This window comes from Polypterus senegalus, chromosome 14, assembly GCF_016835505.1.
Source record: "Polypterus senegalus isolate Bchr_013 chromosome 14, ASM1683550v1, whole genome shotgun sequence".
Classification (NCBI taxonomy): Eukaryota; Metazoa; Chordata; class Cladistia; order Polypteriformes; family Polypteridae; genus Polypterus; species Polypterus senegalus.
In genome coordinates, this window is record NC_053167.1 from 17,984,535 (window position 1) to 17,999,719 (window position 15,185).

Genomic DNA, 15,185 nt, shown 5'->3' on the forward strand with positions numbered 1-15,185 from the left:
AGACAAAAATCCATCCATCCATCTATTATCCAACCTGCTATATCCTAACTACAGGGTCACAGGGGTCTGCTGCAGCCAATCCAAACCAACACAGGGCGCAAGGCAGGAAACAAACCCTGGGCAGGGCGTACAAAAATCAAAAAACAGTAAGCAAATTCCAAATATTTTATAAACTCAACAGCTTTAAACTATTTTACACACTAAACTTTCACCATAGCCAAAAATCTCAATGTTCAGGTACAGTCTAAAAGGTGATCCCTCCTTTAATTTCGTAATTTCATCATAATGTTGCTGCTGCATAAATACTGTACAATAGCATAATCATTGGGTAGAGTCAGAGTCATTCAGCACATGAAATACAGGACCTGTTTGGTGTCCAGAGCAATGCCTGTTAGTGTTATTGCACCACCCGAAAAGGTGATGCTGTAGCATTGTGATCGGCTAATCATTTAACTGCCATATTCTGGGCTGCTGTACAGCCTCTACATGCACCAAATTTCTAATTAAAGAACATATTTCAACATATTGGTTTCTGTGCGATTGTGTGGATGTCTATGTGCAAATCTGAGAATTAAAAACATGGTGGAAAAAGAAATTTAACTGATACCAACTTAATTTCATCTATAGACAAATGTAGTGAATGGATAATATAAAATAATAATGCAATAACAGGGACTGTACTAACATTTCCCCCTGAAAAGAAGCTATTGAATAGACTCTCAGTTAAGAGGACTGCTTTACACTATGACAGTGCTGTTGTCTAGAGAGCTTGTCTAGTCTCCCAGAGATTTAAGGGGCTTATTACCAAAGTCGTTAGCAATATATATATATATATATATATATATATATATATATATATATATATATATATATATATATATATATATGTTACCTCTGTATTTGGATGTCATCCTGGTTGTAGAGTTATGAAAGATTCTACAATGATGAGAGTTTTTTCAGCCTCCATGAACAAGGAAAAAAAAGATGAACTTTCTCAGTGAAAAATCATGACTCATACTACGTGCAGAATTCCAGCAATAGGAGATTTCAGTCTATAGTATGTGCTTGTTCTTTCTTTCTTTCTTTCTTTCTTTCTTTCTTTCTTTCTTTCTTTCTTTCTTTCTTTCGCTTCTCATCCATTCATTTGTAAAACCTACCTATGCCAATAAAGCATGGTGGGAAGTTGTGGGTCATTATTTGCAGCAGAGGGCACATTATGAAAAACAGCTTGAACTGGGTACCAGTCCATCACAGGGGCATATAACCAACACACCAATAATAACTGATACTTGCCCAATTATGAGTTGTTAGTCATACTCTGAAAAACAGAGAACCCCAGGAAAAAAAAAAAAACAGAAAACCTACAAAGACATGGAGAGAACTTACGAAGTATACTGTACACAGGCATTGAGCAGGACAAGTTTTTTACTTAGTTTCGCAGAGCTACGAAGAAGCAATGTTACCTGCTGTACTACACTATGATGGCCCACAACCTTATTATGTAACTTCATATTAGCTTCCTCTTTTGTGTCCACCTGTGCACATAGCTTTCAGAAATTGCACTCTCTCCTGGTGATTTGAACAAGTGGTATGAATAGAATTTATTTTACCAGCGTGGTACTGGTTATGTGCTTTACACAGATTCAAAAATTAAGTTTTCCTCAGTGGTTATTGATAACACTTCTATTTCCCATTTGGACCTACGTGTCTACAGTGTACGGGCGGCATGGTGGCGCAGTGGATAGTGCTGCTGCCTCGCAGTTAGGAGACCCGGGTCCTCCCTGCGTGGAGTTTGCATGTCCTCCCACAGTCCAAAGACATGCAGGTTAGGTGGATTGGCGATTCTAAATTGGCCCGAGTGTGTGTTTGTGTGTGTCCTGCGGTGGGTTGGCACCCTGCCCAGGATTGGTTCCTGCCTTGTGCCCTGGGATTGGCGCCAGCAGACCCCCGTGACCCTGTGTTTGGATTCAGCGGGATGTAAAAAGGATGGATGGATGTCTTTAGTGTATTAGCCCATCCTCTTTGGTCATTGCTGATGTTTAGGGTGAACTTTGTATAGATTAACCTTAGGCAGTGCAATACTATAATTTTCCTTCTGTACTGTGTTAAACTTTATTGAATATTATGCCATTTAATTTCTCTAGTATATTAAATTTTTCCAAGTGCTGATTTGAACTTAATTTCTTACTGTGCCAAAGAGGCAGCTGTAGAGGAGGTGCACTGAATTTACGCAGGATGGGGTCAAATATTCATTTGTTTTGTTTATATGGGTTGTACAAGTGGCGTGCTGGGATTTGTGTTAATTTTGGTGCGTTGACTGGTTCAGAGTGTTACTTAATGCACCAATCGTTCATATACTGTTATGTAACTTTTGTTATTTGCCATTTATTTGCCATTTATTTATCTTAGTCTTTGTTTCGTGATTCTCCTATTATTTCTGCACATAACTTAATGATCCCTGGGTTCAATATGGAAACTCTGAGCCTTAACTATTCTTGGCAAAAAAGAAATGATATTGTATTTACCTAAGTTATTAGCAAGAAAATGTTTTTCTGGCTCTATGAGCTCTTCTTAGTATTGTGCAATCATTCCGGTGAGATGCACCTTATAATATTCATGCCCTGATCATTTTTTGGGAACCAGTCATAATGGACCATTTCTTCACATTTTATAATTATCTAATACAGATTGTCTTACTCTTTAAAACTGATTGTATCATTTTTTTCTGTTTTCACTTTTAGATGTTTGTTTTCATGTTGGAAATTATTGGGTTTTTTTTGTTAGTTGAGCTCCATCTCTAGCATCCTTCTCCCAATATGCCCAGCATCTCTCCTCTGCACATGTCCAAACCAACGCAATCTCGCCTCTCTGACTTTGCCTCCAAACAAGCTGACCCTCTAATGTACTCATTTCTAATCCTGTCCATTCTCGTCACACCCAATGCAAATCTTAGCATCTTTAATTCTGCCACCTCCAGCTCTGTCTCCTGCTTTCTGGTCAGTGCCACCGTCTCCAACCCACATAACATAACTGAACTCACAATCTACTTGTAGACCTTCCTTTTCACTTTTGCTGGTACCCATCTGTCACAAATTAATCCTGACACTCTTCTTCATCGACACCACCCTGCCTGCACTCTCTTTTTCACCTCTCTTCCACAATCCCCATTACTCTGTACTGTTAATCCCAAGTATTTAAACTCATCGACCTTCGCCAACTCCACTCCTTACATCCTCACCATTCCAGTGACCTCCCTTTCATTTACACACATGTATTCTGTCTTGTTCCTACTAACATTCATTCCTCTCCTCTCTAGAGCATATCTCCACCTCTCCAGGGTCTCCTCAGCCTGCTCTCTACTCTCATTACAGATCAAAATGTCATCTGCAAACATTATAGTCCATGGGGACTTCTGACTCTCCCTGATGTAATCCCACTTCCACTTTAAACGCATCCATCATTCCTACCGCAGACCTCACCACTGTCAACACTTCCCTCGTACATATCCTGTACCACTCTTAAATACTTCTCTGCCACTCTGTCGACTTCCTCATACAATACCACAACTCCTCCCATTTCTCCTCCCATCCATACCTTGGTAGAGCAATTTGAACCCATCTCCAATACACCTGGCTTTACTCACCTTCCACCTGGTCTCTTGTATGCAAAATATATCAACCTTCTTTATCTCCATCATGTTGGCTAACTCTCTCCTTTTACCAGTCATACTGCCAACTTTCACTTCCATTCTCCTAACCTTCCTCCTCTCCTCCTGCCTCTGGACATGCCTTACTCCTCTTCTTCTACTTTGGCCAACAGTACCCCAATTTCCAACAAAACCCATTGGTTAGCAGTTCTGGTAGTGGCCATTGTTGACCTAGGCCTTGTCTAATTCGGTATGGAAATATGTATTGTGGTCCGCATATTGATCTGGCAAAATTTTACCCTTGCCCTTTCTCACGTAACCCAAACCATTTATCTGGGCTGGGGACTTGCATGAAGAAAAACACTGGGTTTTGCATCCCCTGTGGCTGGGTTGAATTTGAGCATTAACAATAACAGTGCCTGAGTAAAGCATTCAAATTCGGAAGGTTTTAAATTTTATTACAAAACATTGAATCACAATGGAATGAATATTGCTTTTTTGACCCTGATCAACAGAAAAAAGATGTTTTAATGCACGTAATACTTTCATTATGTGAGGCTTTAGCTTTAGAACTACTCCTGGGCCAATCATAAAAGGAAGTCATCATGCTTCATGTGTAGAGTCAAAGTCAGGAGGCAGAAGGCAAAACTCAGCTGGAGGAATGGAAGGGGGTATTGTGTTCATTGGATATTGTGTTTTGGACTTTGAAAAAGAAAAGTATTGTGAATTAAAGACGTTTATTTGTACCTGTGACTGTCTTGGTGTGATTGTGTCTGGGGTTTGGGACTCTGTGGTGTCCCCTGGAGGTCACACAGTGTTTTTTAACTGAAAATTTAGTAGTCTGGTCAGGGCCTTAATCACCCTTGCACCCTTGCACATACAGGGCAGTGTTTACCTTTTACTAGTTCATTTGATGGTGATCAGTTTTCAGTAGAAAACTGCCTTTCTACTTGACAGAAGAAGTACAAAGTAGAAGTACTGCAGTGTAAGCAGTACTGCAAAACATTGTTTTTATTGAAGAAAAAATTGCTGGCACCTCAGAATGTTTTGCAATCATAAGCTGCTAGCAAGCTACAGTTGTGAAGTTCATGTAGACTGCTGATAAAACCCTACTGTACTCTTACATTTCAAAAGAACTGCTTAGAATTATCAAAAAAACTCAATGTGATACTTGGTTTGGTAGCATTCAAATATAACAAAGGGAAAATATTAAGAAAACACCAATGGATGGTGGACAACAATATAAAATTGTACTCTGACTTCTCTTCTGTTTATTTGGTCCTATGCTGCACTTCCAGTGAGTGCACAGTTTCAAAGTTTTATTTTTATTCATTTATCTGTTAATTTAATGAACTCTCTTTACATGCAGGGTTGCAGAGAGCCAGTGCCTATTCCAGTAGCACTGGACTCAAGCCAGAGACCAATCATGGTTGGTTGGTTGTAACACATTTAATTGTGCCAGTTTGTTCTCTTGTTAGATTGACAAGAAGGGAGTCTCACACACACATTTAATTCTTGAAAATATCAATTTAAATTATGGTTGTTAATCCAAGAGGGAGAACATGAAAAAAATCACATATAAACCTTACTGGATGCCCAAGCAATGTTTTAAAGGATTCTAAAAGGAAGAGCTAAATTCATCCCTCCACTATCTGAACCCGCTTTATCCAGCAGAGTTTCACAGGGTGCTGGAACTTAAATCAGACACAAAGCACATACATACACTCTGGCAGCAGTGAGTTGAAGATGCCAGCACTGCAACAAGCAAACTCCACACAGGCGTTGATCAAACAGGAGCTCAGATTCTCATAACCGGAGTTGTGAGGCATCAAGGCTGCCCCAAGTTGTAATGCAAAAATAGTTTATAATACAAGTTGCATTTGCAAATTAATAGAAAGCAATTCAATGGTTTAAAAAGCTAAAAAGTATTTATTTAGTATTGGTTATTGAGCATTCATCTAGTGATGGCAGTCAACTTCAGATATTTCATTTCTGTGACTTGTTGCTATCCCACATCTCCAAGCCACCAGGTTCCATTCCCATTCTTGCACTTCTCCAAATGCTATTTGTTTACTAAAAAGTGGGTTAAATGGATTAGAAAGAGAGGACGAATGAATAAAATAATTGAGGCCTTTAAAATGAACATTTCCTAAATTCAGAATTTATGCAGTGAAAGCATGGCCTATTAGTTCCAGCTACCACCGACACTGTTCTCAAAATGTCATAATCAGCAAATGATAGGAATGGCTACAAATACAAAACAATTTGTTTCACATTCTTTCCTTTCAAAAACAAATTTCTTTTATTTATTTTGCCACAAATTTATTCTTGTTTGTTCAGCAGGAGGATGCCTGCTGTTGTTTCTGAGCCTTCATGATTTGCATGTGAAAAGTGTTTAAGATAAAAACCAAAAAAGAAGAAGAAGAAGAAACTGTGCTGGAAAGTCTGCATTTCATTTGGGGCCATGGCCTTCTATAAATGTTTGCATAAGATGTCTGCTCTGAAATCCCATCAGCAGCTTAGCCTCTGTCCTTTAACATGCGCCTGCTTGCACTTTGGATGTCTGATTTAGATGAGGCATTAAAATATATCCTCCTTCTATTGATTTGTGTTAGTGAAAGGTAAAAAGAAAAAAGAGTCAATAAAAAAGAAAGAAAAAAATAATTATAATGTCAGATTAAAGCAGGGGTTCTCAAACTCGGTCCTGGGGTCCACTGTGGCTAAAGGTTTTTGTTCCAGCCAGCCTCTGTTTTTAATTGGACTCCTGTGCTAATTAAGTGAACTGTTTCCCAGATTCCCTGTTTTGGGAAAAATATACAAATTAGGAAACTAAGTTTGGTAAAAAAAAAAATTTAAAGAAGTAGTAAAATGTACTAAGCAGTTATATGTATTTTTTTCTTTTTAACAGTTTTTTCATCTTGATTGTCATTCTACTTTTCTAAGTGTTCTAATTGTTTAATCAATCTGTTATTTATTACTTTGGGGGGGCTGACACTAAAGTAGTTGCAGCCTTTCACAATTGAGTGTTGTTTGCTTGGGTTTCTGCTCTGCTTGTTTTTAATTGGCATTATTAAGATTCAATGAAGGGAGCAAACTGCACAGAGAAAGGGTGAAATATAATAAAAAGAGAGTTAAGCATTTAAATCCATAGCAAAAACAGAAGTGTTTCTTATAAATGTAAAAATAATGCTGCTGTGCTTTTCTGAATGTAGAATAAAAGATAAATAATACCAGCTAATTAAATGAGATCAGTGCTGTCAGGTGTTGTCCCTGATTAGGAATCTGGTTGGAACAAAAACCTGCAGCCACAGTGGACCCTCAGGACCGAGTTTGAGAACCCCTGGATTAAAGAAAGAATGAAGGCAAGAGTGAAGAAGAAAAGAGAATATGTGAAATACAAAAATGTGGAAGAAAATTAATGGGAGAAAAGAAAACAATAGGGGTTATAGAGGTCAGGGTGAAAAAAATAGGAATTAAGAAAGTAACCATGAAAAAATGGAAGTATGGAAATGATCAAAGTTTTGGTGAGTAGAGAAAAAGGGACTCTGAAAGTAAGGGTTAAAACAAAAATACTAGTTGTAAAAAGTGGAAATTATTAAAAAGGAAAAGGCACTTGTTAAAGTCAATGTGAGAAAATAACTGTTTTAATTTTGAAAGTCTAGCTCGGGTTCTCAAAGTCGGTCCTGGGGGCCCACTGTGGCTTCAGGTTTTTGTTCCAACCAGATTCATAATCAGTGACAACTGATACCACTGATCTCATTAATTAGCTGGTATATTTTTATTCTCTCTTATTCTACATTAAGAAATCACAAAGGCATGAGTTTTACATTTATAAGACATTTAGAAATATTTCTATTTTTGCTATAGATTGAAATGCTTAACTCTCTTTTGTTGATTTTATTACACTTTGCCCTTTCTCTGTGCAGTTTGCCCTCTTCGTTGTATCTTAATAATGACAATTAAAAATGAGCAGAGCAGACACCCAGGCAAACAACACCAAATCGTGAAAGGCTGAAACTACTTTAGCATCAGACTCACTAATTAGAAAATAATGGATTAATGAAACAATTAGAACACCTAGAAAAGTAGAATGAAAATCAAGATGAAAATACTGTTAAAAGAAAAAATACATTATTCCCATATAACTGCTTAGTACATTTTAATATTAAAATATACCAAACTTAGTTTTCTTATTTCTATATTGTTCCCAAAACACAGAATCTGGGCAATAACAGTTTACTTAATTAGCCCAGGAGTCTAATTACAAACCTGTAGCCCCAGGGGGTCCCCAGGATTGACGTTGAGAACCCCTGGGCTAGCTGAAAAGTGTAGAAAAAAAAGTTATGTTGAGAGGAAAAGAGGTTTGTATAAGTCACAATGAGAAATAAAAAAGTGGAATTTTAAAATTTATCTAATTTAAATAGGAATTGTAAAACCAAGGATGAATAAAGTAAAAGTACTTTTAAAAATTAAGGATATATAAAGGAAAAAAATAAGAATTGTAGGTTAAAAAGAGAAAATATCAGTATAACAAATCATGATAAAGAACAGAAGAAGAACAAGAAAAACAAGAACATAAAAATAAAGATAAAAAACAAAAGGCAATTACGAAGGCAAGAAAATGATAGGAATTATAAAAGTTTTTTTGGAGAAAAGAAACAAAATGATAATAAAGGTCATGGTGAGAAGCATTTGCTGCCCAAAGGTTAGGTGCCATTAAAAACAAGGTCCCTCTTAAAACATTTGGTTAGCTTAAGATTAATGAATAAAATGAAATATTCCAAGAATAGTAATAATTGCTAAATCTGGAAAACAATCTAAGCATGATCATCATCTTATTTAGTCTCATATTATCTGTACTTTTATGAATAATATTGTTATGTTAATTTTTTTAAACTTTTAGAATACCTTTTATGCTAATTTGAAATTAGTAAAGTGCCAAAGGAAGCAATAAAATATGAAAAAAAAAATCATTTAAGTATTTTTTTCTGGAATGTGCCTAGTCCCTCTCATATGAATGGCTTTACCCGACTAGTAAAATATTGGTAATTATATTAGCCTCATGACCCTATTTGTTCAGAAATAGAAGACTGAATAGATGGCATAAATGGCAGCACAGTGATAATGTTATTAACACTGATACCTCACAACTCCAATGATTACTCAGCTCATGCCAGTCTGGTCACTTCTGTGTGGAGAGTTTGGTTGTTCTCATCCGGCCGTGTGTGTTTTTCCAGTCAAACAGTTTTATCCCACATTCTACATTTGACCCATGGACAGAGTTGTGGTCCTTTCTTTGCGCTTGATGCTGCTGCTCCGTATGTAATCTTTGTCAGTTCAGAGTTCTGGAAGATGACTTGTAATATGTACTTAGGGCATAATTGAAAAGTTAAAGGAAAAATTAAAATATTACAGTGACTTACCTCTTGTGGTAGAAATCAACATCTTAATTAAAGAAAGAAACGTATCCTCTAACAAGACAAGTATGACAAAACCTTCTCTTTTAATCAGGAAGGAGAAAAGCTTTTCATTTATTTCACTTTCAGCATCAAGCTGAGGAGGAAGCTTGCATCATAGTAGTCTGTTCCAACGTAATGAGAACGATCACAGAAACAAAGGATTGAGGTTCATTTTATAAACCATTGAATTGACATAGAGTGTCAATCAATGTATGCATTTTTTACTCTGATTGGTTAAAAGACATGAGGTGCTTTATCATAGAGCACAACCAGACTAAATAAAAATCTTTCTCCATTATGTCCTGGTTCTTCAATATCTGTTAGTTTAAATATTACCCTTGAAATCTCGGTGTATGTGACAACTGTCCAGTTTTATTGTTTACAGGATATCTGCAGATCTCTTAATCAAATATTGGTTTATTACATCAGACAGCTCCTGGTACATTCTTGTCTTTGTTGTTCACTTGACCTTTACCTCTTCCTGATATGCTTGAGCAAGTTTCTGACATTTATTAACCCTTTATACTTCTAAGATGGATTTTTTATTTTAATTTAGAAATCATATCAAAACATTTTATCCTAAATGACTATGTGACCCCTAAGTCTAATTTTTCTTCCACACTTTGCAGTCTCAGAGGCGCATCCAGTGACCAACTTCTGAACATTTGCTAGATACAATTCTTCATTTGGATCAGTGCTGCCGGGTATGATGCCTAGGCCTAAGAACTTTAAGGACCTGGCTTCTACTTACAGGGGGTCCTCAGGTTACGACACAGTTCTGTTCCTACAACAGTGATGTAACCCTAATTTTGGTGTAAGTCGAAACACACCCTAGCCTATGTCACTTACCTATCCTAATACATTTGCAAAATTATAATCTAGAACATAAAAACACAACTAAGCCACAGAAAAAGGAAAAGGACATAAATATACTGTACGATACACTGTACTGTAGTAACAGAAATAATGACAAAAAATGAGTGTAAAAATAAATTCCTTACCTTTATTCCTTCTGATTTCTTTACAATGTCTAAGTTCACTTCCATCATGATGGCTTTCCTCTTCTTCGAAACACTACCATCTGAAGACTCTGACTTTCGTTTAGGAGCCATGATAAGGGCCAAAAAGTTGCCAAACAAAGCAACATAAATAGAACACTTCCTCCGCGTGCAACCAAACGAGTTCGCCAACTCCGTTGCTTTGTTACTGTGTATCCTTCCACTGCGCATAACCAAACTAGTTTGCCCACGTAGTCTGTAAGTACGACGCTAATGGTATAAGCCGAAACACTCGTCTCAATTTTTTTAAGTTTTTATGGGAGTGAGCGTTGTAAGTTTGACTTCCTCACTCATACACAGCGTACTTTTACTTCACTTTTACTTTCACAGCATGCAACAAAACTACTGTAGTTCGCAAACTCCTTCACTCATATGCCGCATTCTTCCGACACCCGCAACCAAACTAGTTCACCCCCGTAAGTCTGTAAGTACGATGCTAACAGCGTAATCCAAAGCACTCACGTCTCAATTTTTTTTTTAAGTTTTTATGGGAATTAACGTCGTAAACTCGAAACGTCGTATGTTGCGACGTTGTAACCCGAGGACCCCCTATATTAATATGTGCACTTAGGCCTCAGTTCAATGATCGACTTTGTGGTCATGTCGTTGGACCTGCGGTCACATGTCTTGGACACTCGGGTGAAGAGAGGGGCGGAGCTGTCAACTGATCACCACCTGGTGGTAAGTTGGCTTTGATGGTGAGGGAGGATGCCGGTCAGGCCTGGTAGGCCCAAACGAGTTGTGACGGTCTGCTGGGAACGTCTGGCAGAGTCCCCTGTCAGAAGTAGCTTCAGCTCCCACCTCAGCCAGAACTTCGACCACGTCCCAAGGGAGGTGGGGGGCATTGAGTCCGAATGGGCCATATTCTGTGCCTCTATTGTTGAGGTGGCTGACCGGAGCTGTGGCCGTAAGGTGGTCGGTGCCTGCCTTGGCGGCAATCCCCAAACCCATTGGCGGACACCAACGGTGAGGGATGCCATCAAGCTGAAGAAGGAGTCTTACAGGACCCTTTTGTCCTGTGGGACGCTGGAGGAAGCTGATAGGTATATCTCAGAAGGGGGAAGCAGTGCACTGTCAACACCTTATATGGTGGGGATGGTGCACTGCTGAACTCGACTCGGGACGTTGTGGGTCGGTGGGGGGAGTACTTCGAAGACCTCCTCAATCCCATTAACATACCTTCCAATGAGGAAGCAGAGCCTGGGGACTTGGAGGTGGGCTCCCCCATCTCTGGGACTTAGGTAACCAAGGTGGTCAAAAAACTCCTTGGTGGCAGGGCCCCGGGGGTGAATGAAATACACCCGGAGTTCCTCAAGGCTCTGGATGTTGTAAGACCTTCTTGGTTGACAAGCCTCTGCAACATCACATGGACATCAGGGACAGTGCCTCTGGATTGGCAGACCAGGGGGGTGATGGTCCCCCTCTTTAAGAAGGGGAACCGGAGGGTGTGTTCCAACTACAGAGGGATCAAACTCTTCAGCCTCCTTGGAAAAGTCTATTCGGGGGTCCTGGAGAGGAGGGTCCGTCAGATAGTCGAACCTCGTATTCAGGAGGAACAGTGTGGTTTTCGTCCTGGTCACGGAACAGTGTACCAGCTCTACACCCTTAGCAGGGTCCTGGAGGATGCATGGGAGTTTGCCCAACCAGTCTACATGTGTTTTGTAGACTTGGAAAAGGCATTCAACTGTGTCCCTCGGGGAATCTTGTGTGGGGTATGCCGAGAGTATGGGGTACCGGACCCCCTGTACGATCGGTGTCAGAGCTTGGTCTGCATTGCCGGCAGTAAGTCAAACCCATTTCCAGTGAGAGTTGGACTCCGCCAGGACTGCCCTTTGTCACTGATTCTGTTCATAACAGAATTTCTAGACGCAGCCAGGGCGTTGAGGGGTTTTGGTTTGGTGAACTCAGGATTGGGTCACTGCTTTTGCAGATGAAGTTGTCCTGTTTGCTTCATCAGGCTGTGATCTTTAGCTCTCTATAGATCGATTCGCAGCTAAGTGTGAAGCGGCTGGGATGGGAATCAGCTCCACCAAATCCAAAACCATGGTCCTGAGCTGGAAAAGGGTGAAGTGCCCTCTCAGGGTTGGGAGCGAGATCCTGCCCCAAGTGGAGGAGTTCAAGTATCTCGGGATCTTGTTCACGAGTGAGGGAAGAATGGAGCATGAGATTGACAGGCTCTGCATTGGTCTGTCATGGTGAAAAAGGAGCTGAGCCGTAAGGCAAAGCTCTCAATCTACTGGTCGATATATGATCTATCGATGGGTAGTGACCGAAAGAACGAGATCGCAAATACAAGCGGCCGAAATGAGTTTCCTCCGCAGGGTGTCTGGGCTTTCCCTTAAAAATAGGGTGAGAAGCTTAGTCATCCGGGAGGGGCTCAGAGTAGAGCCACTGCTCCTCTGCATCAAGAGGAGTCAGATGAGATGGCTCGGGCATCTGATCAGGATTTCTCCTGGACACCTCCCTGGTATGTCTAAATGGGAGGAGGCCCCGGGGAAGACCCAGGACACGCTGCAGGGACTATGTCTCTCGGCTGGCCTGGGAAAGCCTCAGGATTCCCCCGGAAGAGCTAGCAGAAGTGGCCAGGGAGAGGGAAGTCTGGGTATCTCTGCTCAAGCTGCTGCCCCCGCAACCCGACCTTGGATAAGTGGAAGAAGATGGATGGATGGTTTCTACTTAGTGGCATTGGAAAGTATGGAGATCAAACTTCTGAGTCAATTATATAGCCTCTAGGGATCTGTCAACACACAATCACCATTTTCTACAAATATCCTGACATTTGTTTTCTGTAAACCACCTCTTCATGAGTCAGTAAAAGGTCAATAAAGGTGTCTTTCTTCATGACTACGTTGTGGTGTTTCCAATATGCCAACGACCTGTTCATCATTTATGTCCAGTATTATTTATATGCTAGATGTGTTATCTGGCTTCACCCAGGAAATTACATAAGGCAATTGGCCTCCATTATAGTGCCATTGATTAATGCATCAGATGTATAAATAAATGCTTTTTTGTTTGCAATATATATTTTTTTTTTTATCCATGGGCTAATATGATTGTTATGCATTGTTGTGCTTTGGGTAAGGCTTTGGGCAAAGAACTTCAAACCCTTAGGTTGTGGGTTCAACTCCTGCTCCTAACACTGTGTGACAATGAAAAATTCACTTCACCTGACTTGAAAAACCTAAAGAAATATAAACAGTTGTATCTCAAATGCTGTAAGTTAGCTTGGATAAAAACATCAGTCAAATAACAAGTCATAGTAATATTATTAGGTCACTCTTACTCTTGAACATGCTATGCACAATTGTCCATGAGTAAAACATTCCTGCCATTGATAAATTCCTGCTTTTTTCTGCTTTTCCTAGTAACTTGGCTTTTGTTGATGTTCATTGCAAAACACAGTTTTACAGGAATGTATATTCTTTCTAATTGAAACAGGTAATTAGTTTTGCTCCGTCTAACCTGCGCTATTGGACTACCTTGCAGATGTTACTGAGCAGTTCTCTTTGCATTCAACACAGCAGTTATCACACATTTCACCTATTGGTAATGCACCTGCAGCTCAAAAAAAGTCAACGGATAAACAAAAGTTATTTATGTGCACTCAACACTTCATGGTAGGTCCAGCACCAATCTACCTCTTTCTCCTGCTGCTCGTCGTTTGTGTAGGAGCTCTTTGCAGCACTTGATATTTCATGCCAGAATGTCAACAGAAGAGATAACCAAGATGACTGCCTGAGAACTAGTCTTCATCTAGTCAACATCCGGTAGTAAACAGCAAAAAAACAATACTTGATAACCTTTGAGCTATGCATCTTCTTCGAGTTTTGCCAAATTTTCTCTTTTCATTTCTAAACACGGTCACATCCTTTTTTTCCTTTCCAAGACATTATCCCGTGCTCAGTCATCCATCCGCTCTAATGGATAGAGGTGCTATTCACGTGGACTGTCGATTACTTCTGCTACGTCCTTCATTTGCATGAAGCACACTCTCAGTACAGCCAAGAGGAGATAATTTAGAATATTATTAATAAATATTGACAATTAAAATAACAAGTCTTGGCTAATTTTCTTTTTTCTATAACTCACCAATTTTCAATCAAATCCGTATCAAATCAGTATTTTTCAGATTTGGGGGTATTTAGTTTTTGTGTTTTGGGGGGATTTACCCCTGAATCTAAATACATGGAAATGTCCTTTATTAATGGGTACTTACTGACCTATGTATACCACCCTGCCAAATTTCAGATTTTTACTTAAATGGGACATAGTGTTTTTGTTGATGACTGAGTGAGTGAATTAGTAGGTCAGATTTGCATTTTATGAACTTACAGATTCCTTCCAATAAAATGTTAGGTCTTTTCAAAATTAAATCGACAAGTGGACAAGAGTGTCTTTTTTTTTGAAAGTACAGAAAATAGAGCAATGGGTTTAGCATTAATCACAAGATCCTCTTCATTGACTTTCAAAAAAGTATTGGCTGAAAATTTAAGAAGGAACCATTTAAGACAAGGCAGAGTGTTTAACATATTCATAGATCAGTTTGAGATAGTAGGGGTTGTTTGTGTTTAAGCAGATGATTGTGTTGATCAGTTGAGACCTGACTTTCCAACTTTATTTCAAGTCAAAAGACAAGTTGTAGACACAAGCAACAGTGAAAATACCTTCAGAAACACAAAGAGATCAAACCGTACCACAAAAAGATTAGGAAACAGTGGACAATTCACCTCCTGCAGCCTGCTTCTTTGAAACGTAAGGTACTGCTTCCACTGCCTGACAGCATGATGATCAGCAAACCCTTCTCACAAAAGTGACATCAGAAGTGACTCCAAAATGAAAATGTCAAAACCAGACAAAGACCCTATGGTTTTAAGGAAATTGCTAAAAAGGTGTTGTGTCTGAGTTAAAGCTGAAAAAGAGATGGATGGGGCCAGACGTGGAGAATTTGAGGGGAAGAGAGGAAAAATAAAATAAAGGTACTTGGTCTTAATAATAATAATAATAATAATAATACATTTT

The 15,185-nt window shown here is 39.2% G+C and overlaps 1 long non-coding RNA gene across 1 annotated transcript in view; it reads right to left on the minus strand.

Moving 5' to 3' along the window:
* Positions 1-9,411, minus strand: part of LOC120514441 — a 59,726-nt gene extending 50,315 nt beyond the window's left edge. Inside the window, exon 1 of the long non-coding RNA XR_005630460.1 lies at positions 9,070-9,411. This is a non-coding gene — a long non-coding RNA (uncharacterized LOC120514441). The remainder of the gene's footprint in view (positions 1-9,069) is intronic.
* Between the last annotated feature and the right edge of the window lie 5,774 nt (positions 9,412-15,185).